At 41.2% G+C, this 27,537-nt stretch overlaps 1 protein-coding gene across 1 annotated transcript in view; it reads right to left on the reverse strand.

Moving 5' to 3' along the window:
- The window catches only part of LOC311212585 (glypican-5-like), a 368,484-nt gene that overhangs the window by 122,767 nt on the left and 218,180 nt on the right, over positions 1-27,537 (reverse strand). The gene's annotated exons all lie outside the window — the stretch shown is intronic.

Genomic DNA, 27,537 nt, shown 5'->3' on the forward strand with positions numbered 1-27,537 from the left:
CCAGCTGAAGGGGTGTATTTTGCCATTTACACCTGGCTGAAGCTTTCTGGATTTCATTTCCCCTTTCACCCCGTATCATTTTCCTTCTTCCTTCATCTCCTCCTTATTCCTGCTATCCGCTCCATAGGTACATAGACAAGTATGTAAACACACACACAAACACACAGCAAAATATGGGATGAATTTAGAAAAGCATGATTTGCAGGTTGTCATAATCTGAAGAGTGAAATGCTACCCAAATGCTTTGTACGAATCTAGAGTGAGTCACTCAAGATAATTTTTAGAGATACAGTCCAGATTTGGAACTCCAGCATTAGATACTAGTTAACATTTTGTACAGTGTGGCTTCAAGTTAATGCTATTAATGTTACCAGCCCTGTCATCAAAACCATTTTCCCTCTTTAATACTACCTGGATTTTTGTATTGGCACTTTCTACCAAATAAATAAAATGTGGTAAATAGATATACTGCTTTTATGAAATACTATCCACACCTTAGTTTATCATTTCATCTTTCATGCTGTTTATAAACTGCTCCAAAGTACAAGAATAGATGCTCAACATTCGAAATAGACCGATCAGAGCAAGGAAAAACATTCTGCCAACTCTGAGAAAGAGAACAATGCTCATGTGCTGAAAAAGCTACAGTATGCATGATGCTGACTCTGCTCACAAAGAACATGGAAACGTGTGTAGGCACTTGAGTTAGTCTAAATCCTCTACTTTGCTGTGCAAACAAAAGCAAAGAAGGCCTGTGCCCAACAGCCTGTTTTTGACCCTTCTCACCAGTGCCTACAGGCAATGTCTGAAGGCAAGGTGAGCGCCTACATGTGTGGCTGTGACGCTTTTCCTTTGCTAAATATAGCAAAAAATAAAAATAAAAAAAATGCACAGGTGACTTTCTACGGTAGCCTGTTGCACTGTAAAAGTAAGACAAGCTCCAAAAGCAGCTAATAATTCAACAGGCTCCTTGCAAGGAATCTGTGCGAGCATCTGCATGTGCTCTCCTTGATTCACCTGCACAGCGGTGCCACGGGGCGTGCGGCACTGCTGGCAGGCCATGCCCTGACACAACCTCCGTCTGCTCCTCGTCTGCTCCACACACTGCGGGTTCATTAAACAGCCCATCACCAGGGTCCTGCTCAATTAAAACCAGGGGAAGTCCACGTGAACCATTTGTCGAGGTAAGTGTTGTGAATACCCCAGAAAATAAACTTAAAACCAACATGAATTGGCAGGGCTTCATCTTCCCTCATGAATATGCATAACTAATATACAAAATGCTAATCTTGCCCTCCTCCACTTCCTTTCTGCCTTCTCCGTCTGCCCCTTTTGGAATTAAGCACTTATCTCCTATGCAGTGAATAGGGCTCCATTATGTGAATGGCTGCAGAATTTTAATGAATTGCAAAATATAGTTAATTATGGAAAAAAAAGACATCTTCTGCACTTTTTCATGTAAATTAGACAAATTAATTGGTGTTCAGTATTTTTTTAAATGCATGCCGCCCTAGGAGGGAAGGAAAAAAAAAAAAGCCACTTGGCAATTCAGTGTTGGAATCGTGCTAGAGAAAGGAACACAGAGGGGGCATTTCTGACACGCTGCACTAATCCAGTCTCCAAAGTGAATACTTCCCAATTCCAATCCAGAATCGTGAGAAAGTTACGGAAGTCTGTTCTCACAAACCAAGTTATTAATTTTTTTGGTCTGTTTTTAACTTTTCACCTATCTGAGCTCCCGAATCTCAAGAATGAATACCAGTGGCTAGATCTAAACCTGTGGTGGGTCAGGTACTGGGCGAGTTTTCCCACAGTGCTGCCCATGCACCTCCTCCCCACCTCTCCCATCAGCTAGCACCAGTGGTTGTGCCAGTCTGTATGGCAGCTCAGTGATGGGAACAAACGCCCACTTGGGACCACAATGAACCCATTGGGTGACTTTTCAGTTCTGCCTTACCAGCATCCGAGTCCAGAATTTGCAAGATGAGAAATCAGCTACTCTGGTTGAAACCGTGTCCACAGAGAAGCTAATGGCAAACTATATTGGTTTTAGCCGTGTATGTTATGAAAAACAGCACAACATCTGGACTGGTGACTGAAGCAAAGCATCTTCAGGCTGCTCAGATCAATACTCCTGTATGTTAGCAGTGTTAGCAGATGCTTCTGTGCCTATTTGTTGCAGGTAGGTTACAGAAGTGCTGTTCAAGTGAAACTTAAAGACAGAGCACTCTGTCAGCTGCTAAAAAGTAAATGGATATCCTGAAACGTGGAGCTGACCCTGGATAGTTCCAGAGAAGGTTACTGTTGTGAAACAACACAGTAGCAGCAGTAATAGCATCTATTAAAATTACTAGATAAAGCATGCTACAGCATAGTAGCACTATGCTTTATAATTAATATTCTGCCCTTCCATAGCAAATGGATCTGTAAGAGAAGTGGTCACGCTCATTTGCTTGAAGTTTAACACAGCGACAGTATCACACTACAGATTTTTTTAAAATCTGGCTGTGTTGGAGGAGCATCCCATTCTGACCAACTGAGGCCAGAATCTGCTGATGTGGAGCAGGACTTCATGTACAAGGACTGCCAAAGCCAATCACTCTCATCGGAATCAAAGCAGCATGCAAGAAATGACAGTAACGTTGTCATCTCTGACACACACACTGGTCCAGTTGCTGCACTGTTCCAAACTTTTGCACATGTTCCCCAGAGTCTTTCCCCTCTAAGTTAATATATCACTGAAATGGCTTCAACAATTCTGTGATGGCTTATTATTTAATGATATTGAACACTCAGGCCTCAGTGTAATCCCCACTCAGTGGGGATTAGGAATTTTTGCTCGGGTGCTACACCAACACGTAAGAAGACAGAAGATGCTCACAGAGAAGGCAGCACTGATGCAGCCAATGGAGAGGGCGGCTCCTTTCGCACAGGGAGTTGCCAAAGCAGGAACCTAACTCAAAGGACTTTGAGTCTCTCCTAGGATTTCTCTTCCTCTCCCTTACACTAAAAAGGATTAAAATTGGCCTGTAAGAGCCTCTTTGACAAGGAGATACAAGTGAGAACATCTAAACCACCTCTTAAGTTCCAAATTTATTGCAAATATCAACTTCTGTAACACTAATATGAGGTAAAAACACGGAACTTTTCTGCCCTGTTTCACAGATGGAATAATTGAGATTATTTAGAATGATCTTAACATTTAGCTAACATTAAAAATCTGAATTAAAAAAATAACTTGCCTCTGATGGAAGAATGATAAATGCTGAATGAAATTATATCAAAGTTAAGAGTTCAAAGCAATGCAAACTGCAGCTGATCCTCACTGACACAACGAAAGTATGCCTTAGAGATATTAGAGCTTGTTTCAGGAACTGATTTGTTTGAAACATGAAACGTTTCTAAGAAAAAACGTTGATTACAATTTTTTAAGAAGCAGTCAGTAAGTCATTCAGTAAGTTGGACAGAAGACAGACTTTGTTGTGGGTCATCTGCAGAGAACTTGAAAGTGCTGATTGCATTAGAAAGCACTAGTTAGCAAACTACAGCCCTGTTAAATGCTTGCAGGAAAGCCTGTCTGCCCCTGTGAAACATTTGTGTCTTGTTAGGTACTTTAAAACATTAGGCAAGGTTTAGCATCAAAATTTTTAACTAGTAGAGAGAACCTCTTCTAAACTCTGTAAATATGCTTCATTTTATTAACCATGATTGAAACTTAGAAATATCTTTATGGTGTTCTTTTCCATCACCAATCTCTTTTAACCATATTAGAGCTGGCTTACATTGGGGTTTTATACAATAGATCTAGGACAAACGTCCTCTGAAATCAATGCAGGTTTTTAGGGTTATTAAGATCAGGCAATGAATTAGCATGTAAACACTCCAGCATCGCTTCAGCTGTTGAGGACATGCTACATCCTACTTCCAGTCACTGATGAAAGCTAAGGTTATTTTAAGTGCTTTGCAGAAGACTGGAAGGAAGCACCTTCCTTCTAACCAGGTTCAGGAAACAACAGAATCAGTGAGCTGAGTGCCCATTTCTACAGGAATTTCTCTCTAATTATCAGGATATGTGATTAGCTCAGATGCAAGTACGTGATGCAGTCATTAGAAATTGTCTAAGATAAGAAAGAATCTATAGGATCAACTTTGCTTTCCATTTCCCTCTTTGCTTCTATGTATAGGGTATCTAATAAAATACAATGACCGCTAAGGCCTGTGAAGGGGTGATGCATATGAAATATCCTAAGTTCATCCTTTGACTACTGTTATTTCCAATTCAAACCCTATGTAACTCATAGATTCTGCTGTGAATAAGAGTGACAACACTAAATAGCACAAGATGATAAAATCTACTTCAGTAGGTGCACTGTACATTTAATATCTTCCATCCAACATGAATTAACGAGCCCTGCTGCTGAAGGTTAAATTAGTTTATGTTCAAGTACTAGTCAGTTCGCATTACACTGCAATCAAATCTGTCAGCTAAAACATCCTAAATGTTCTATCATCAAATGCAGTGTGTTTGATTTAAAAATGGTATGGAATTTCAGGCTCTGCTTTTTTTACCCCCGGAATCAGTAACAGCTTCAGCAGGGACTGTTGTACAAAGCAGGATTTGTCTGTTAGGGCACAGCTTCACAGAACTGAGCTGCCTCATACAGGACCAATTAGTTTGAAAGTGGTCTTGATTAAAGAGAATAAAAAAGAGCACCAACCTCTTAGCTATACTATAACCTCTGGAGAAACACAGGGCTGTCAGCTGGAATTAACCCCTGACCCTGGGGTGGTTGTCAAACAGTCCACAGTCCTCATCCAAACATGGGGAAAGAGCCTTATCCAAAGTTCTGATGCGTTTCTGCTCAGACACACTAGGTCACCCAGTTCCCTGGCAGGCAGTAAAGGGAACGTACCCTGTTCCTCCCCACAAATCATGCTGTTTCTCAAGATGCCAGCTAGCGCAGTGCTGATGAAGGACAGACACCTCATTGCAGGCTGATCTCACGCACCAGGGGCAGCTATAGTACTATTAGCTGAGATAACGTGCTGAAAGCATACCAAACCTTCTATAAATGCCAATTACGATTACCTTTACTACAGGCAAAGCTAGTTAAGAAAAAGTATGGTAGAAGTACATTTTAGAGAGCAAGCTCTGTATAATAATTAATTAATTAGGTTAATATCATACTTCATTCCTATTTGTCTAGGTAAGGAATCAGCTTTTTTTTCTGCTGCTAAACAAAATAAAATATTTGTTAAAATATACTACAAATATTCTCTCTCCCACAACCAAAAACTTTACCAGATCATTTTGCCTGATACACAGATATTGTACAGAATAAATGGCTCTGAATGGCATTTCAAATATATCACTCGTTTATTTCTACTGCCTATCTAACTGGAACAAAAAAGGACATCAAATGTTTTTTCTTTAACTCTTCAGCTTAGTGAATTTCTTGCAACAGGCATTAATGATCAGCATCTTTATCCTTTACATTATCCATGCTGACACATGCCCTTCAGTTTGTTTCTTTCAGTACAGACAGCACATAAGAAACTCAGTGTGGCCTTTTAAATATACATATTCTAGTGCTAGAAGTATTACGCATACATAGAATAGCCATTGTACAGCAGTCTTTCCATCTGCACCATTTTCTAAATTTGGCTTTTGTATCTTTAATTGCTAACTAATTCACCATTGTCATGAGGAAACTGCCAGACAGTTAAATATCCTGAACTGGAGGTAACTCTGCTCAATGTTCAGGGGATGTTTTTCTCAAAATACTTCCATATTTCAAAACATGGTAAGAAGCTTTAACACAATGGGATTATTAAGCACTAAAAGACAGTAAACAATGAACACAAATAGTCTTCTTCCTCAAATAGTCCAGAGAGCACAGTGTTCTGTAAATTAGGAAGTTGTGATTATTCTTCTAATCCCCAGTTTTCAAGGAAAGTAGATTAGAATTTTGCAAGAAGATAAGAAAATCTGGTACAGAAAAGGTGATTTCCACCAAACATATGTCCTCTCATTTTCTCAGATAGATCCTCATCTATCACAATATCCACTACTGCTTTCTACTCCAGAAATAAAGGCAGCCGTCTTCCCAATGAACATATTACCCTTTACTTCAATCACATTTCCCACAACTGATCTAATGATCCTCACCGTGAAAAATGATGACCCTTAATTCTCTATTTACTCCAGGCTCTTTTTGCTTATCGTTTTTGTCCTTTTTCCTTCCTTTTCTTTTCTTAAGCCTTCAGTTATATTAAAGTGATATTTATTTGATAAGCCTGTAGATAAATTTCAGGAAAATCCCATTTTGCCTCAAACTTCCTATTACAAATAACCTTTCGTCAAATCTGAGCAGAGACACTCCAACACCCATGAAATCACTTTTTGCTTTCAGGATGTCTCAGGTTTAAGCCTTAAAAGGTTTTGTTGCTCTTGCCTTGCTGCTGTAATATTCTGCCCACGAACACTGAAAAGCCTTGTCTACAGCATCCCAGCAAAAGCATCAAGTCCATTGCGTTCTCGGTGTGGTCCTTGCTACCGTGAGATCTGAGGATGCCATTGATTTACACAGCACCAGAGAGGCTGTTTCCAATCCAGCCTAATACAAAGATGGGCACAGTGGGAAGTCTTGGAGTTGTGGCATGAAGGAGGCTTGCGAGCAGTTCACAGTGCCAGTGCCCTAAGTGTCACACCAAGGTAAGATCAGCATGACAGCCTTCCCTACCTGAACAGCCCCAGATCTATCTTCTATGCTAACAGTTGCTATTTCCTGAGCATTTACTGTAGTAACACCAAAGGCAGGTGCTGTTTATTTCCTATTCTGTAGCAGACAGATAAGGTGAAGGAGAGACTTGTCCTTGAGAACACAAGGAGTTTGTCTCCAAGACAGATATTGCAACTTAGTCCTCATTTGTCTTGTATAGCCACTCTGACTACTTCTCCACCTCTGCCATGTAATTGTCTTTTGCTTCTGCTTGACTTACCCAATTCCTGTGAGGCAGCCTTCCTCACGCTGAATACTGAGAAAGTCACTTATGAATACCTAAATGGACTCTTTTTTTCTTTTTTTTAAAAAAAAAAAAAACACATCAGGATATTGAGTCCTCAGATTTATTTGATCGCAGTGATAGTGAATGAGCTGCTATGAGCACTGCCTCAGCAAACTACTGCAGAGTATTTTGGAATAATAATAATCCGAAGTTTTGGTGATGAGAAGACTCACTACAAACCAATTCAGCCTTTCTCAGGGACTGTGAAAGACCAACTATTTCTGTCTGGATTAGCAAAATGGTAATTAGGCAGCCTACTTTATTTACATTTAACTGCATTCACCATCTGACAGTACAATCTTCAACCTGTGATGCTGCTCCAGCTGAGGCTTGGTATTTGCTTTTCCCCCAGTTGTATACCAGTTTATTCATCTTCTGGACAATCTATTGAAAAGTGCCTTACATACCTTGATTACAAGAGAGCTGTCTGCCCTGAGGAGAGGACAGAAAGAGGAGGGTGAAAACCATTTTTGAGCCAGGCTATCCTCATGGCTTTCCAGCAGGACACCGTGCTGGAAGTAAACACCATTTGTGTGGTGACTTTTCTCCTTGTGGGGCAGGAACTTCAGGCCCTTTACACACACATGCTCTGGAGCTGGCAGCAAGGCTCTGCACAAAGCCTAGGACTGCCTGATGAATAAAACAATAGCCTCCCCTCACTCCCACCCCCCAAAAGAGGAAGGAACCCCCTTTTTTAACAAAACTATATATTGCTTAGAAGCGTTTCCTTTTCCTAGGACAAACAATGGATATATTTTGTGAAACAGGTTTCGTTTCAAGGTTTCAATGCCAATGCATCCTGCACCTCTGTTCCACAGACAAATGCCAAATGATCCCTGAAAACGTGAAGGAAACTTGGAAGGACTGAGAGTATACATACCCTAAAACAGGCACACAGATAACATAGGTTACCATTGCTTCCTTTATGTTTCCTGCTGCAGGACAACTGCCAGAAACAGAGGTATCAAAACATCATGAAGAAACTTGTTTTCACAAGATTTCTAATATGTGTCTGTAGGTTCAGAAACAATGGAGAATTCCTAGATGCATTCCCACTCTGGGCATGTTCAGCAAACTGAGCTCTTGAAACTTTGGCAGTTCATTCATCAGAACTCAGAGCTTTTTTTTTTTTTCAACTTGAAAAGTTTTTTTTGTTCCCTTTTTTTTTTTTTTTATGGCTAACCTTTTGCCTCCTTTTGTAAGCCAGTTTTCTGTCCCTTTTTCACCTCCTCTTCTCTGACTCCTTACCTTTGCCATTAATCTGCAATAGGCAAACTTGTCAAATGTCACCAATACTCAAAACATAATTACAGCAGACTTTCCTTAAGGAAAAAAGAGTTTTCCTTATTTCTTTTTATCATATTATGTGGCTCTGACTTCCACTGAGGCTGAAAACAACCCTTTTCTGAAGAAATGTTATTCTAAAACCAAATGCAGTCCCAACTATCAGCATCCAGTTTGGAGCCTTGGCACCTATTTCCTAAGCTTTTGTTTTAATACTCAGAGGCATGTTCAGAAAAATGGTACAACAGAATCATAGGTGTGACTTCTGTGGATTCTGAATTTTCAATATACTGTATTATGAAGCAACATGTCATGTACATGTAGCCCCCAGTGAAACTGTGATTACAGTGGATGTCTTGATACCTCATGTTAGTTATTTAGGAAGGGGGCAAATCTTGAGCTGTTTTATGGAACTAGAACTGTTCTCATGCCCTAACCTCACTCCTAATTTAGCCAAGTGTGCTTGTTAGCCACTTCACTGACCTCATGAGTATCAGGCTCCTGTCACAGTTTCATGTATTAGGGAAGTCTGAGAAAGCAAGCACCAGCTTATTCCACTCTGCACGGAGTTTCCCAGAGCCCATCACAGTGTCTCCGCTCAGGATGCGAGCATGCCCCAGCACCAAACCCAGCCCAGCCCAGCCTGCCCCGTCTGACTTGGAGCCAGAGTGTAAGGAGAATTGGAGGGTTAACGAACCAAAAGGAGAAAGCTGGGAGTTTGGACAATGTCAGCCATGGCACTGCTCACCACAGCATCCCTCTGGCTCTGCACAGTGAAAAATTATTTGGTTGGTGATAACCAATGGAAAAAATTATTATTATGAATGTCTTATCAATGTATTATCATATGTATTATGATTATCAATGTAATATCTTATGTATTATCAAGACACTAAATCAGTGTTTAAGGGGATGACTATCCAAGTAGCAGACACATCAACTTATGGGTTGGGTGTTGTACTCCCCACCCCCCAAACATCTCAGCTTTGTGGTTTTTTATAAGCTGGAACAGCAGTTATTCAGGAGTGGCTTTATAAAGCCCCTTTCCAGCATGTATAGTAATAATTTGGCCTTGCTAATCACAGGCACTGTGCTGGGCTATGGGGAAGACAGCAGCTGTATTTTGAAAGCTTTCTAACAATGGTCTCTTGCCTATGAAGTGTTAAACAGGCTCTCTTGCATCTGAAACATTCAGAGTCATTCAGTCCAGAAACAACATGACTGACAGCCATCAAGCATGTGACATCACTCCTCAATTACACAATGCAATCATTTATACTTTAACAGTGTGTGCAATACAATGGACAATCCACAGAAAACCACAGAAACTTAAAGGTGGCATAAGTGACCCTCCTGATCTCTTAATTTTTATTTTCTGGAAGGGCTGGAAATTTTGCTCTCAGCACAGCAGGGCCTTTCTGAAATGACATTGACTTTCAGCAAGCAGTCATTAACTACACAACTGGTCCAAGATCACATATGAGACTGCTGTGTACTGTGTGAGAAACACAAATTCTGCTCTAAAACATATAAATGACAGCTCTTTTCTTCGAATGAAGTGAAGCTCTTAATACCAATAATGCTTCTTGCTTTTTACTGTGTTGATTATACAAATACAGTAACCAACACAAAAATCTCTGTTTTGGGCTACGGAGCAATTTATAGGCCCCTAGAAGAGAGAGAAGAAAGCAGTGCTCGGAAAGGGTAAACATAGGCATACTGAGTTTACTTGTTTTTACTTCTAACAATAAAGAGTTTAACTGTTCTCACTGCCTAGCCTGGCAAATGGGAACGTTCATCCACATCCTCATTCACCAAACTGCTGAATGGAACAGGGGAAGCAAAACTGAGCACGCAGACACAAGTGGAACGAGGAGTTCTGTGGGAAGCAGAACTCAGCCTGATTTCCTGTGGCTTTGTGTTTTGTGGCTGGATTGTCTCATATGTAATGAGGCTTGAGATCTGAGCGAAGCTTTTCTTGCAGCTGGGCCACTCAGAGTCCTCTTTCTCGTTCCTACCCCTTAATGTGGATTCTTTGGGATGAAAGCACAGCCCACCCTGCAGCCTTCCTGTCAGCTGGGCACCGAGCTGGGTCTCGCTCTCCTAACACTGCTCCTGATCTGGCGCAAAGATGTCTCTGGCCCATGTGCCAGCTGCAAGAAATGCCCCAGCTCCTGATCCGCGAGTATGCTGAGGGAGCAGCGTTTTGCTCAGCAAACTTTCCCTGGTATTTCCCTGGTATTCCTGATGTGGCTATTTCCCCTCTTTCTAGCTTTTTCTATTGTCATTAAAAGAATCTGAAGAAACCTCAACTATACATTAAAAAGGCTGTTCATTTCCTAGCAGAAATTCCCCATTTTCTGGAATGAGAAATGGTGAGAGGCGGGAAAAAAAAAAACAAACAACAAATCCAACCACCTGATCTTTTAGCTTTAAGCCATTCACTTGCTAAAGGATAAAACCTTCATATATGAGGTGGGAAGCTCCATCATCAAAGAAAACAATGAGCTGCAAGCCTGTCCCTATTTAAAGATACCACACAGGATTTAGATAGCACAATCTTAGCGCAGAATGAAGACTGCACAGGGCAGGCCCAGAGTGAACAGCATGGAACTAATGTGTAGAGCTCTACACTTTTTAATTAAAAGAATCTAGAAACAATAATCATGTCTAAAAACTCCTGAGAGGCCTGAAAGAGTTAGGACACAACATCTCAAGGACAGAACATCCATTTCAGATCTGCACCCTTATAAAGGTCATCTGTTAAAGTCACAAAAATGTTTAGTAACTTGGCATCCCAACAGCATGAACTGCTGGTAGATTGCCAATAACCACTGCCGTTTATTAAAATGCCTTAAGGCCAGTTACGCTGGGTCTCACACTGGGTTGTGCAGGGCACTTGTGGCATGCGTATTAGTTACCATACAAACAGTATTCCCAAAAGCAAAGCTCATCCCCCAGCCTTTTCTTGATAGGAAATCCCTGTTAAATTCTTTGCAAAGGGCAACTGTGGGCCAAGGCCTTCTGTCTGCTGCTGCCATGTACAATACATCCTGCTCTATAGTTTGGCCAAGCAAACTAAGTTTGGGAAGCTGTGTTTTAATCCAAAATCCTTAAGGGATGCTTTTGCCCACTGCCTTAGTCAAGAGCCACAATAAGATACTTGGCAGCAGTCTGGTAACAGATGAACCCAAGGAACTCCATCAATGCAACTAGAAGTTTTGGCTCGGATCAGTGAAGCGCTCCAAAAGCAATGCCCAGGCAAAGCACACGGATGAGCTTCTAAACCTTCAAAAGAGAATGCTGTCTTCTCTAAAACTTGAGTGAAAGTTATTACTATCTACACATGAAGATGAGTGCAGGGCAGGCAGGAAGGGAGAAGGCACCGCCTAAGGATCAAGTACCAAAGAAAGAAATGCAGCAGGCCTGGGGGCCTCGTGGTGTCCAGAGTGAGCCCTGAGTGAGAACTGAGCAGAGTACACCAACAGATGCTTTGTGGATAGCCATCGACTACAGACAAGAAAAACTCACGTTAATAGGAAGTCTCAGGTAACCACCTGACAGAGTTGTCAGTGGCACACAAGCATTTGCCTGATCAGCTGCTCTTTGACTCTGCTGTCGTCAGCTAGTAATGATCAAAACTCTGCATGATCAATACTCAACATATCTACATATACAGGCCAACGAAGTGGGTTAAAGCTGGCAGCTTTCTGAAACCTACCAAAGCCCAGACAAGATGGAAGCCCGTTCAAGCTGTTGGAGTTATTGCATGTCATTTCTGTCACATCTAGAACTCCGAAGAAAGCCACCTTTTGGAGTGGCATCCTAAAATGAAAGCCAGGACTGCCACCAAATGCTGCGGACTTGCAGGTGACAAAGAGTATTTTGGGGTGAGGGCTACAGGAGGTGGTCAAAGGGTCTGGGAGGACAAACAGGTCTTCCTCAGTATCATGTCATCAGGGCTGATGTCGCTGTTTTCTGCTTAGTCCTGGACTGAAAAGTGAAAATATGGAGCATTTGAATTCTCAGGATTTTTTTATTTTTTTTTTTTTTTAAGAAATCAAGCCCATCTGCCCCTCCAGGAGCCAGACTAGCACTGTCTTCTCCCATCTCTCTCATAGGGCTTATTACAAAACGGTGGAATAAAATTGACTGATTTAGCTGCAGTAACACAACTGTCATGTACTTGTAGCTCCAATGATCTAGGGTTTAATCCGAATCCAAGGCAGAAGCCAGGGAGTAAGCGTGAATTTGCTAAATCTCCCATTTGTTCCCTCTGACATACCCTGAGGTTTCAACTCAGCTGAACTTGTATTCTCAACCACTGTGAATGGTCGATACAGCAGGAACAGAGGGATGCTGAGAAACAGCTTTTGGGGTGATGTTAAGATTGGCCTGAATTCTGGGCCTGCACTGGAATAGCACACCCCCAAACCACATCCTCTTCCATCCCACACTGGAATCTTCCATTAAGAAGCATGTCCCCACGCTTGCCCACACCCACGCAAACATATGGCCTGCTTCACAGCCCCAGGGATGGGGCTCCACCCGTTACCCGCCACCCAGTTACCGCTGGAAAAATCAAATGTTTCATTTACAGCGAGGAATGGGAGGGAGGAAAGGGTAGGAGAGAAAATGAGAGCAGGAGAGAGCTAAAAAGCAGACTGAATTTTCTGGTGCCTTCTCTCATCCTCTACAATTTCTACCTCCACAGCTAAAGCATGCTGGGGACATTCTCTGGGACCCAGACAATTGTGCTAATAGAAACCAGACCAGACTTCCTCTTTTAAGTCCACTTCTCAATCCCCTATAGAAGAAAGAGGCTAAAATATTCTCTGGGATTCAAACAAACTCCTCAGGTATTCTCCACAGACCAGAATTTATGTGGATTTGAGACTCCAGCAAAATGATCTTGTTCTTTCTCTCTCTCTCTGTACCAGCCAGAAGGAACTAATGCATTTTGATCATCTGATCTCGCTGAAATTGCTGCGAGCCCACCAGCAGGCTGCTCAGCAATTGCAGACAGTTTAACTCCTGCTTACTGGTTTAACTGCAGCTTGACAGTTCACATTGAACTATTTCAGCAATACCCAGATTACAGTCATTCATGTTTTCCCCTGCTTGAACTCATTAGAAAAAGCATCCACATACAAAAACAAACAACAAACCGTGCTGGCTTAATCAGGGCAGTGCAACAGCAGAGGTACAGTTAAAACCTTGCATACAGACAATTCCCAAGAAGAACACAGTGCCCTGCATCCTTTGCCCCATTTATGCTCTCAGTGCATCACTTTCAGGCAATTCATCCAAGAATCTTTTCTCAGGAATCAGATTTGCCATATGTGGCAACATGCCTGTGTAGTCCAAAAACTTCTGAAATGGGGGAAATTGGCAATGAGAGAAACTTCCTGCACAGATAAAATGGGCTATGGGAATGTGGTTGAACTTGACCACTTAAAATTTTGCTGGAGGAGCAGGCTGGCAGGCAGACAGGACAGCTTCAGCTTTCTTGAAGAATAAAGAAAAAACAAAACAAAAACAAAAACAAACAAACAAACAAAAAAACACCACCATAGCATTTACTAGAATTCACACATTGCACAGAGATACTTTTTGCCTCAATATTACTTGTTTACTACACAAGAGCATACCTCATCATGCAGGATAAGACAGTTTCTTACTGTCCTTGGCCCTACCAGTCACAGGTTTTGCCTTTAGCTTTATCATACATTTAGATTTTCTTCTTGAGTTTTACATGTCTTATTTTCTCATTTGCACTGTTCAGAATTCTGCTTTCTTAATTTTGTTACTTTTGAAATTAAGTGCTTTTCCTTTGCCGCTGAATTGAGATGTTTAATTAGCCAGATTATCCCATTTCCTGCACCTATGACTTTCTGTTTACCGTTAAATTTAGAAGCTGAATAGGAACCTCATATTTCAAAAAGTAATTATTCAAGTTTTCAAAACAAATTCAGTACATTTAGTTTTGTTTGTCTCCCAAGTAAGTAGCAATGCATTATATTTTGTTTGGATTATTAGTTCATACATCACATTACAAGCCCCAAAGATATTTTACATGTATAGTAACTACTGTCAACTTTTTAATACACTAACTACTTGGAAGTGATTAGTGAAACTAGATGGAAAAAAAGGAAAAAGTATTTTAACCAGTTACGAAAATAATCTAATATAAAGATATAATATTGCTTCATATGGTTCATGGACAGACTAAATGAAGTCCAAAATTGACCTGTAATAGTTGAAGTGATTCATTTCAAACACCTCTGTTAAGACTTCTGTATCGTGCTGCACAACTCAAAATTACCCTTGAGACCAGAACTTCATGCAACAAAGCCCTTTAATATTAAACTTATATTCAAGTCACTGGCACAAATGGTCAGCTTCATCAAGTGGTTCAAAGTGCCTGCAGCATGTTGCGGCACTCAGCCCTCGCTTTATGACTTCATCCAGGCCCAATTATATAGTCTAAGAAAGCCAAATCCAAAGCTTTCCATTTACCGTTCTGAAATCCATTTTATATTATTAGATTCTCTTATTTCAAATGCCACATCAAATATGGCTCAGCGTCATTTTACTGCAGTGAAGCACAAGGCATATTTCATTATATTATCCAATAATTACATTGTTTGTCTGCCAGTTCACTCCCATGAACATGTCATTTTGAAAAACTCCACTGTGAGAGGCTCCTCTTACAGATACTGAAAGGAACAAACAAGACACAGAGCCCTGAAATGACATTGAGCCTTTCTGATGATGTTTGCAAGGCTGATATGTATCAGGACATATGGCAGCATTCGAAACACTACATGCTTCATATCGAAAGGCTACGTTCTGGAGATTTGCTTCTGGCTACTAAAAGCTGTGTTCAAATTTGACTATCACTTCAAACCACTCAAATTAGTTATTAGACATACTTTTATAACTGTGGAAAAGTTCACCTCACATAGAAAAAGTCCTCCTCACATATCTTCTGTATCAGAATTACTAATAAATTAGAGCTGTAAAACTTCTTTTCCAAATGCTGGAAACAATGCAATGTGTGCATCCATTTCTTTTTCCCTGGGCACATGAAGAGCATGCAGAGGCCTACACAAAGTCATCTTCAGACGTGATTGAATTGTGTAAGACTGAGGACACATTGTGGTTGCTTCAAAACAATTCAGTCCTGTTACCCAGCTCTTTTTGGGACCATGTGATGTGGTGTACACGCTGCCGTTAGCCTGGGATGCAGGAAGAGGTGTGCAGGAGCACGTTCTGCGCTCCTGTACAAGGCAGACACCTCTCCCCAGGTGTGCCTATGGACAACTGCTGAGTGACCTGCATGTTGAAATGCCATACTGAAATGAAGCCTTCCAGGTGGATAAATGATAACAGATTGGCAAAGGTTAGCACTAGCCTTGTCAGAAAAGCCTCCACAGAAGTCTTGTTATCATCAACAGAAAGGGGTGAGCCAGAGTAACTGCCTCGATGCTGAGATGCGAGTTACACTCTGGAAGAAGGCAGCTCCTCCTCCAACAATTGTGCAAAGGGTTTAACCTCGGAAGGCTTACACCAGTGTCTGTATCTCTCATTTTTGAACACAGCCTTCACTCAAACATGCATGCAATTATATACCACGTGAATAGCCCACAGAATTATTTATGTCCCTAAAGTTAGGGATGTATGTAAATATTGATTCTGGGCGTGAGGATGGTTATACATGCTGGGTCTCGTTTGCTGACACTACCCTTTGTGGACACTCACTCCCCTGTATTTCTACATCAATAACCTCCTGTGAGCCCTCGATTGTCATAGGAGGCTGAGACCCCAGCTTCTGCCTTGCAGCGAGGCAGGCACCTTCTGCAGCTGGGGGTGGCTTGTGCTTTGTGCCCAAGTGGGGACAAAGGCGACTCAGGTCTTTGGGGTAGGGAGACATACTTGCACAAGTTAGGCGGTGACAGACTCTCCATGGGACAGCATTCTTCCAGATTGAGGACTGGCATCTTTGCACAGCTCAAAACTGATTTTGAGAAAGCAGTGATGAAAATGTGTGATTTCTACATGCAAAGTAGCACTGTCTTACTCACTCTCTTGCATTTTTCACTTTGCTATTAATGTAATAGCAGGGCTACCCATTTCTAGAGGGAACTGGTGGTCTCCTGGGTGACTGTTCTGCATAATGACAAGTTCATCCATGACATCTGGGATTGGGAATACTCAGCCCCAAATAGATCCACTCCCACGTAACTGCACTGAGGCACAGGCTCATTTCAGATGCATGAAAAAGGCAAGTGAAATAAATGTATTATCTCACTTAGATCGCATACAGTCCCAAGAAGCAGGAAAGATTGTAGGTGTCACAAAACAGTACATAGTAAATAAATCATATTTGTAATGCAATGCACTTCAGTTAGCCTAAGCCTGGGGTGTTTAGGGGTACAGAAAGTGAGGGCCTGGATGTTTTCAGGACTACAGAGTTCAAATCTCTCAGTGGCATTTTTAGCAATGAAATCACACTTAGAGGTAGCGAGTGTCCCACCTGCATGCTCAGGAGTAGGCTGCACCACAAATGCACAGGAGCCACAGCAAACAGACCCTTACACACTCTTCACTGCTATTCAAAAGAACAGCAAAGCGCAAATATTTCCAACCGTAACACCCAAGGCTTTTCTCAGCATCATGCACACAGTAGTAAGTTTTCTCCCAGGTATAAGCGTGTGCAAATTCCGCACTCTGCACCTGAGCAGGCTGCTGCCTAGCCTGCACTCTCCATCTGTTTATGTTACCCTCACCGGTGGCACACAGGCAGAACTTGCACAGGGATCTGCTTCATGCGAGACACAGAGGCATGCTGTTTACTTCGGTTGCTATTTCCTTTGGATGTTTTCCTATAGGAAGCAGGAACTTCCAGGTATCCCGCTATCAAGTCATTATATAACTGCTCTTGTTTTATACACTGGAACATATTTCAGTGTATAAAGGTATAAAGTGCCTGTTTTGTGCCTAAGAACTATTGTCTACAAATTCAATCTGGACCGTGAGAATGTTATAAACAGGAAGAAGTAAGGCACTAGATGACTAGTCTACTTATTTTTACAGATAGAAGCAAGCAAGCAAGCACAACGCTGAGGTGCCCCAGAGAAGAGGCATATATATGCCAAAATATACGCCTCTAAAAATATTGCTAATGCATTTTTGAAAAAATCCTTATGCCACTGGCTATTACTTATTACAGCCCTTAACATAAACACTCTGTGGGGCTCTCTGTATTTTGTCATTTAAGCATCATGTAGCCAGTGCATACAATGTTGACTTGGACTTTTAAGGGAGGCTGAGGAAAGTCACTCAATTCAAATGTGCCCAAGTTTGCATTTAAGACACAGATGCACAGTATTTCCCAATGACTTCCACCAGTATTTCACCTCCTAGGGAAACCATTACAAGTTGTAGTGACAGAACGTCTCTTCTAAAGGTACCAACCTGGAAAGACACCGTGGGGAGAGTCTTAATAAGAAGGGGTCTCTGAGACAACTGCACCAGCTCTCTCTCCAGAGAGCAGCTGAACACTAACAGAAGTCTTGGGTCTGGTTCTGTGCTGAGCTGACGCCAGACTACTGCCTCGGCTGTGTCATAGCTGGGCTACAGGAACATGTGCTGTGCGAGAAGACCACTCGCCCCCCTCCCCCCTTCTTTTAACTGTCTAATTTTAACCATCCCTGTTAATCCAGATAGAACAATGTTTATTATAGTGAATTATGATGTGGTCTCCTGCAGCTGAAGAAACGACTTTCCATTCCTCACTGTGTTTTTCTCTCAAGTCTGTACACACAGCCTCATACCTGCACTGGACTGAATTGAGTTAGAAGCAAACTGCAGAGACTGTCTGGAGTACAATGAAATCAGCTGCTACACTCAGCTGAAGAGCTTTCGTGGTACCTTTAAGTAATACACCTAACTGTGTTATTTTAAAATGGACTTAGATTAGGCCGCCTTTCAGAAACAAAACATTTCAATACAAGTATGACCAACCAGTGAAAAGGTAAGAGTAAAGACTAGCCAATACTCATAAAAGTAACAGACGGTGAAAATTAGAGTGCACTAAGGTTTGTAAAATTCCCACTATGTTTTCTGGTATTATTACAAATCTCCGTGCCTCAACACAAAAGCAAGAAGATAAAAATGAAGAAAAACACAGTTGTAAAATAAAGCAATTTCCCTCCCTAGCAGAGAGCTCTTTCACGGTCAGTATTGCAAAAGAGGTAAACCGGCCTTTTGCATCTGATGGGAAGCTTGTTGTGGGAATTCTGACATGAGACACGAAACTACAGTATCAAAGTTTTGTGCTAGGGTAAACAGGACACACAGAATTAATGCCATTGGTGGGGAAATGTTTCTCTGGAGAAGCAGGAATGGCAACACTTGAAAGCTGGAAGAAGGGAGAGATGTCTGCAGGCCTGGATGGAAGAAGCTTCCGAGGCCTGTTTGGGGGCAGAGAGCAAGACAATGCCTCCTGCACTGCACAGCACAGCACAGCACGGCTGCTGTCGTGCTCAGCACCCAGAGCGCTGGGATGCCTGATCTCTTGGGGAACATGCTGCTGTGATCAGGTGGCTGTCAGGTGTAATACACTCAGATCTTCCCAAGTGTTATGTACAACACTGAAGTGTATAACACAGAAGCTAAACAGATCTATTTTAAGACTGAATTTATTTAAACTGACTAATAATGCTATTGCATGGTAGCACTTCTACCTCAAACAAGAGGATTGTCCCCTATAGTCTGTGCTATTTTAGTAATTACAATGGAACGCCTCCCTAAATAGAAGCAAAAGGCTATTCCTGACACTGCCTCTCCAATATTTGGGCTTTCTTTCTAAAACCAAAGGCCAAGGGAAGGAACACTGGCAGAAGAGGAGTGCAGATGAAGCACTCCTCTGACACTGCCTTGGGCAGCAAGCACCTGGGAGCAGTCGGGGCAGCCCGGCTGGGCAGCAGCAGTAGCGGGGGGCTGCTTGCCCCGAGCCAGCACCAAGGGCAGCCAAGGTCCCGCTTGGTGACCAGCATCAGCTGCTACATCCACTAACCAGCCTCTCAGAGGGACACCTCATCTGGACCTTCTCAGCTCTGAATTTACCAACTCGGGCTGCAATGCAACCCAAATTACTGCTGGAAACAGGCTGCTTGCCTCAGCTGGGAAGTAGCAGTATACATTACTAGCATAAACATTTATCCACTTGTTACAAGTGGAATTTGACTTCAGCTTTTTCTCTTACATTGTCCTTTGCTACCTATCCCCTCCCTTTAGTACTTGAACATGAGGAGAGCAAAGTGACCCTGGTTTCTCTTGGGGAGGCAAGGAGCCACAGAACTTTCATTAATAATGGAGACGTTTCTTCTTTTGCTGCCTCTTCCCTCACCTCTGGCAGCCCTCCTGAGCCCCCCGGGCTGATCACGTCTTCTTAGAGGCCCCATGGATGCTTCTCTTGGGAGCACACTGCAGAGGATGCAGAGGTATCTTGCTGCTGCCCCAATGTGAGTGGAGAAGGAAAAAACAGCTTTATGCATGTGATCACTGTTACACTTCCCAGTTGATCTACTTTGTCCCCAGGTACAACCAGCACCATTGGCTAGGAAGCAAGCTTTTCTCATTTCCTTTGGTGAACCGGGTCCCATGCACGCAGGGGACAAGGGCAGCAGCCCCAAACCCCACTGGCTCTGGGTGCCCACACCAGCTCTCTCCTGGCCTTGTGATGCTGCACCGCATCCCACCACCAGGCAGGGCAGACCCCAGCGAGACTCAAGCCTCCTCCTTGCTCCCAGATATTATACCTGAGGATCCCAAGCACTTCTCAGCTCACCCGAGAGAGCAGACATCAGTTTGGGTTTTGCTCATTAGCTGAAGCTAGAAGAGAGCACTTAAACCAAAGGACAGATTCTGGGGATTTTTTGTTATTAAAAAAAAATAAATACATATTATTCTTTTCAAAATATGTTTTCCTGTATGTGAAATGTTTTGGCTCAGTTATAAATTGAAACAGTAGCTCTCCCCTCCCTCTTCCCCCACTTGGCTCAAGTCTCAACTGTGACTCAATATGTGATTTTGATTTATTAAGACTAATTTCCCACAATGAGCAAAACAAAACACATACAATGGCCCATCTGGGCAAATAATTTCTGAAAATGCTTGCAAGACAAATAGTACTGCATACTCTGAGACACAACACATGAATAATAAACGGGCATTTTAGCATTATATATTTTCTAGCATATAATAAGATATTCTGGATTTACATAGAGATTCAGATTTATTTTAAAACATTTCTTATTTTAAAATGCTCCATTTTGGTTTACTTGAGCCAGTATTTTACATGATTTCTGTCTGTATTGAAGTCTCAATGCTGTTTCTGATACTAAAAAGTCTTTCCTTGACCCTAATTAAAACTATTTTATAATATTTCAACTCCCTGTATTAAACAGAAAAAAACTACCCACAGCAGGTACACCAGCAGGTACACCGATTTCAGCTGGGGGTGACGTACACCTCAGTCAGCACTAAATGGCAATGTTAACATATGCCCCCTGTGAAACAGCGCTCCGGTGGTGGGCTTTTCGCAAGTCCCTCCATTCTGAATCACAGACAAACATCTGATTTTGACAGTGGTTTTAAAGCCACAGCAGAACCAAGGTTAGAGCTGCCAAACCCCTTCTCCCTTTAACGCCTAAGGGCATATGACAAAGCAAAGCCACCCTCATGCTGCCAAGGGACTGGAGCTGCCAGGCTGTGAGCTCGGAGTTCCCACAGCCCAGGTGCAAAGCCTGATGACCCTATTATTAATACCGGCTGCTCTATCTGCCTCTCTAGGTTCCCAGACAAAGAGGACCTGAGTACCTTTTTGTAACCCCATGGCCACATCTGTGTGTTTCCTGGAGGAGCACAGCTGAGCTGCCTGCAGCTACCAGCATGCCCTTGCTCCCTGCATGCCCACTCCACGGGGATGCTCTCCCAGCACCTTACCTGGGTTGCCAAAGAGTCATAAATGAGCAAAGGCACGAATTTATGGTCTCAAAGCAGTAGCAGTTTGCAGAAATCTAAGACCAGCATACAGTTTTGAGATGTCAGATGCCCCAGCGCACTACTTGAATATATTTCTTCCAAATTTTACTCCTTCTGATGGCAGCCCTGACAGATAAATGCTCCCAAGCAATCAGCAACTTCATCCTGCTTAATTGCCTGAGTTCTACAGCTTTTATTGCAAGAAACATTTCTTAGTGAAGCATCCCCAGTACCACATACTCTGCTACATGCTACTATATCCCAATGCACTGCTCTATGATACACTGCTTTGCAAAGATGGCTCTTATTGATTTTGATTTTTCTTGGTAACAAAAGAATCCCCCAACAGTCAGGCAATGCTTTGTCTCAACTGTGATTGACAAGTCTATGTAAAAACGTTACAAAAGGGAAAAGCTCTGAACTTCCAGATGACTTGCTAAGAACTACGTAAGACAGAAATCTGCCAGTTCTTTAAAGAAACAAGAGAATACTAAATTGCTACATGATTTTTGTTTACTTTTCCCAGGCTGACAGCATTTATGTATCTTTCCTTGCTTTAATCAGAGACATGATGAAATCTGATATCTCCAATATTTTTGTACAGCGTATGTTACATATGCACATGTATATTTCCTAAGAGATGGAAAACCATACAGAAGGCAGAGAGAAGGATTATACTCAGTCTTTGAGTAAGCTGGATATTTTCAAGCATTGGCATGAGTTGTTTCATTGCATATGGATTATGAAAAAGATCATAACTTATCTCAGAGCTGGGCATTCAGCATCTGTATCTGGAAGCAGAGAGATGTCTGATCCTTAGCAGGGAAGAAGAAAAACAGCCCGTGAATCTAATAAGCATGAACATTTAGAAAAAAAAAAGGGAGGGATGAGAAACAACTCTGTATAACTGATGAAATAATTTGAGTTGATAGTTTATCTCAAGATAAGGGTGAACAATTTTTATATGACAGAGAATGGGAAATAAAAAAATAAACAGTCCAATTGTTCTTTCCTGGCATCATAAGACTTTACACCTAATTGCTTGGAGTTCCATTAATTCTATCTTTATTTTCCTGAAATACGTGCCCTTTTTTGCAGCTATTTACTAATCAAGCAATGACTATTGTATTAATGCAGTTATCACTTCTGCTGTTTGCATTTGGAAATGAAGAATGTAAGGTCTGTTACTGCCTTTATAGGGAAGTGAAGTCACAAAGGACCAACACAGCTGCAGAGGTGTTTGCCTCAAAGAAAATCTCACACGTAAACCGCGGACAAGCAGAGGTGTAACTGATCTTTGAGATTTCTATCACCCAGACCACACAAAAACCTGCACTGAACAATCAATGGTCTCTGTTGTGCCAAGGACCATTTCCACCCAGCTGAGCAGTGATGCGGGTCGTACATTTCTTGCAAAATGTAATATCAGGCTTGGGGTCAGCTGGGTGGCATCTCCAACAGGCCGTGATGGCATGCCTCTGGCATCACAGCCTTACCCCTCCCGTAGTTCTGTACGGGGTATCCATCACAGAAATACCTGCAGCAATGAATCCTGAAACGTGTGCACAGCTTAGTATTGCACTGTACACCCTACACATCTCGGACTGGCCCAATCTTTCAGTGTCTTTTTCTACCAATCTGTGCATCTACATTAACTACTACCTTCCAAATCACACACGCAGGCTGCTTGGTTAGCCAACAAAGAAAGGATGAATCTCTCTGGGATTTTCAGATGTCTTGCTTCCTACTTTCAGAAGTACATGTAATATGGAACACCTGAAATCCCAAACAAATGTCCAAAGTCTCCAAATGCTTTGGACGGAAAAAGAGGACCTGTTTTGAAAATTCCGACATAAGGCATTTCTAGAAAAGCTGTTTTATTTGGTAAGAAACACGTGTCTTTGAAGGTTTTGCTATGTGCATGGGGGCATGCAGTAATATTTTCAGCCTATTGGGGCTGTTTAAATCCCAAGTACTAGAAGCAATATAGCAGCAGTCTAAGATGTCTACCTTCTTTCTATGTTTTCATTGGATGAAATGAAGAACAGACTACAAGTCTGTTCTTCCAAGTCATCTACAAGTTTGGATAAAAATCAAACCAATGTGTCTCCACTTAAATCTCATATAAAAAGTCTATAATGTAATAAATTTTATAGATGTCTGAAAAAATATATACACATTTAAATTAAGTAGTAGTTAAATGATTTATAGGATTATTCTCTATTGTCTAACCCAATTAAATTCACATTCAAGATTAAATTATGGCTAGCTCATATTATTGATAAGAAACATCTCAGTGTTGTTTGGAACTTTGCTATGATGGCATCCTTTGTATACAAATCTAAAAGGAATTCATGATATATGTGTTTCTATGTTCAGCTGGCAGATTCATGTGACTTCAGTGGGAAGGAAAAAAAAAAAAAAAGAATATATGGGTCCAGATTCAGGAAGATTTGATTTGGCATCACTTTCATTTTAAACTCTAGAATACTGCACTGAATTACAGACATGCCCTAAGCATCCATCTCTGACCGACAATACCAAAACACACTGTATTCTAAAAATCTGTTAAGATCACATTTAGGCTGACAAAAGACAAGTAAGTTAAACTTGTACAATACTTGTATTATAATCCTTTGAGAGTGTCCACGCAACTTTGCTAGTTAAGTTATAGCCAAAGCTTTTTCCCCTTTCCCTAACATGTTCTTTGCTTTCAATGTAATTGATCCTTTGGGATTTTTAACCTTAGCCTCCAAACCTCTTGTGTTTGAACTGTGAAAAGCATTATGCTGAAGGAAAACACTAAAACATATTTAAGTGTGATTATGTGGCAAGAAGTAGTACTCCAAAAAGGGACAATGTGGGGTTTCATGTTTATTATCAGTTGTAGTTCACATCTACTCTACTCACACACACACACACACACACAAAAAAAAAAAGGTGAGAAAAAGATATTATTTTAGCTTCTAGTTCTTCAAAATCAACCAAGGACTTCACTTGATTTTTTTTTTGCATTATTATAAGTAAAAATTAGTGTAAATTGTCACTCAGTAATTCTATTGATATGTGAGTCAGCAGCCACAATAAACCGTTCAAAAACCTTATCTGACAGGGGTGCAAATAACAGTAATTGTTGAGTAGTATTCACTGAAATTAACCTTTCTTGTAGCTTTGCAAAAAGGTTATGAAATAGCCTGCTATTTGCATAATCATTTTGTTTTAAAAAATAATATGTGGTGAGGATTTAAGACCCACATGAAAAAAAAAGGAGAAACTACTGTAATCTCCAATGAATTGGCACTTCAGCCTAAATCACAGTGAGAAATGAGGGAAGACAAGCATAGGGATTATTCATAACATGCTAGAGTTGGGATGCAACAATATGAACAGTAATACATCACTGAGTTTTGTCCATGTCCTTAGGATTTAGGACCAATGAAGATATTAATCTCTTTATATTTGTGGATAAAGTCATAATTAGGAGCTAACAGAGGAATGCCGGCTGTGCACCAAAGACTCTCGGTTTTGGATTTAAATGAATCAATACTATGCCACTGGAGGAAGGTGGCGGCGGAAGGCTTGGTGACGGGGAAGGGCTGGGGTCCAGCAGTGGAAGACAGAATGTGGAAGAGGGACTATCACAGACAGCAGTACTTAGTCTTGCTCCAGAAAAGCTTTGGAATTGCTGAGCTAAGGCACATCTTTTAGAAAAATGAATCCTGTTGATCTGAACATAGCTGTAGTGGACAGTACTCCCCGACCTAGCAAATCGATCCAGCAGATGATTAACCCGACAGTCCAAAATGCACACTGCTGCAATAGAGACAATCTGAGACAGACAGAGAGCCAGCAGGGCCAGGCTCTCTGACAGATGGATGCAGCAAGCCTAGAGCTTATTTTGTTAAGACAGAAATTGTATTTTTCTTTTTAGCTCTCAGCACATCTTTCTCTTATCCAAGAATATTCTTTCTTCTGTGTAGTTCAGCAATATTAGTTAAGTAGCAGAACATTAGTGAGGCCTACACATATTAAATCAGCTCTGATGGACAGTCTGCGCAATGCTTTGTTCCCAGCTCTCCAGGCTTCCTGCCTCTCTAGGACTGGTTCTGCATATGAAATACGCAACCATTGCTAAAAGTGGCATTGCGAATTTCAAATGTTTCTGGAGATACAAAGATAACATGTTACTTTATCACCGCTCAAATTCCACCACACCTACTGCGTCCAAATTTTAAAAAGAGAGAGAGAAGAAGAATTTGATGAAAAAAATCAATTTGCCCATAAAATGAGTAATGGGATTCTGTATCTCTCTTCGTCTACACACACTATTGATGACACTTTAAAATCCTGATTTAATCGGCTTTTCAGTGTCAGTTTTTATTTGTATATTAATATCACAACTGAAATGAAAACTCAAGAAGCAGAAAACAGCTACACATGTTCGATGTTATATGTGAAAGCCTTAGATATTTAGCAACTTCTTTGATGCTTTGATCTCTGAAGAAATCTTACTAAAATTATGATCAAAGGAATTTATATTATTCCAAGTACTTAAAACGAACGATCTTAGGGCAATAATCAGTATTCTGTTTAATCCTTCACCCTTGGAATCCATTATTGCTAAGCACCTCAATCTGATGGGAGTTACATTTACTTAGGGATGATATTCTCCTAAAACAGAATTAAAAGTAACACAAAGCAACCCTTCCAACTTATATGAAGAGCTAGGAAGAATTGGATTTTGTTCTTCTAACTAAAAAGTGGTCTTTGAAGATGTTTTTCAAATGTACATAACTTAAGAAAACTGGTATGCAGTTCATTATAAGATCATTCAGTTTTTTGTTTTTTGTTTTTTTTTCCTACAAAGGAATAGAATTTCCAATACACAGCTACTTTTAATTTAATCTATTGCTATTTCCTATTGTCAGTGTTTATAGAGGACGATTACACAGATGGATATATCTAATACTTATAAAGTAAATTAACACTCTGTTTGACAGCATGCAAAGGCAGATAAATAATAAATTATCCTTTTCATCAATCTGAACACATAATGTCTATTTCACTGTAATACCAAGTACTGCATCACACTGGTTGCTATAATCCCCCATGGCAAGTTAAATCAAACAGCGTGATACAAAAATCCTTAAACTGCAGCCTACAGAACATAAGAGTCAAGCCAGATTTAACAAAAATGCTAATTGCTAGTTAAGATTATGGATTTATCACCATTGTTGATGAGAGGTAAGGGAGGGCTGTACTTTTCCAGGAGCAAATAAGAGATCAAACCATGACTCCCTGTCACAGACAGGCTTAAGAAATTCCTGCATCCTGACTAAGCAATTCATCTTCCCATTTTACCTGTGCAGATTATTTTTCTTCTTGTTCATCCCACCCACAAAGGTGGACTTTAATCTTCCAGTTGTTTTCTACAAGCAGTTTATATCCCCATGCTCCATCACTCTTTAATGGTGAAGGATTACGAGCAGACTAATGTGCAAACACATCTGACTGTGAACACTGTTGTAAGCATTCTTCCAAGTTGACAAGAAAACATGCCTACATTAAATGAAAATCAATCTCTGTTAAATCTGTTAGCTCCAGCTCACTTGGACTAGCACTACCATAGGAACTAAGAGGTGTGCTGAAGCAGTAAGAGCACTGAATCATACAGTTAGCTTTGAAAGGCTGCAGATCTACTACTAGACTGCAAGTGCATCTGGGAGAACACAAACAGTTGATAGAGGCAGACAGATAAATCTTGCATCTGACAAACTCATTGGTAGGTATCTTTCCTTCGGGGCTGGAGGGCCTGAGAATAAGGCTCAAGGAAATGTTTTCAAAGGGGTACAATTGATTCATCCTGGAGCGCCTTCGGTCCTGACTTGAGCATTCTGTGCAGTTCAGTTACCACATGGTTATAGACCCATTCTGTCTTTTCATCTGTTTATACCTACACCACTGATGACCAGGAACCTGCACAAACAGCATAATACTCCTCCAACACAGAGATACCATGGGACTCCAAAACGCCCTCACACAGCTTGACCCTAGGCACAAGCTTGATGTGAATAGTGGGGCTCTATGTCTCTGGCACACCAGCCCACAGGACAGTTAATCAACCACTATGGG

This window comes from Netta rufina, assembly GCF_964035555.1.
Source record: "Netta rufina genome assembly, chromosome: 9".
Lineage (NCBI taxonomy): Eukaryota > Metazoa > Chordata > Aves > Anseriformes > Anatidae > Netta > Netta rufina.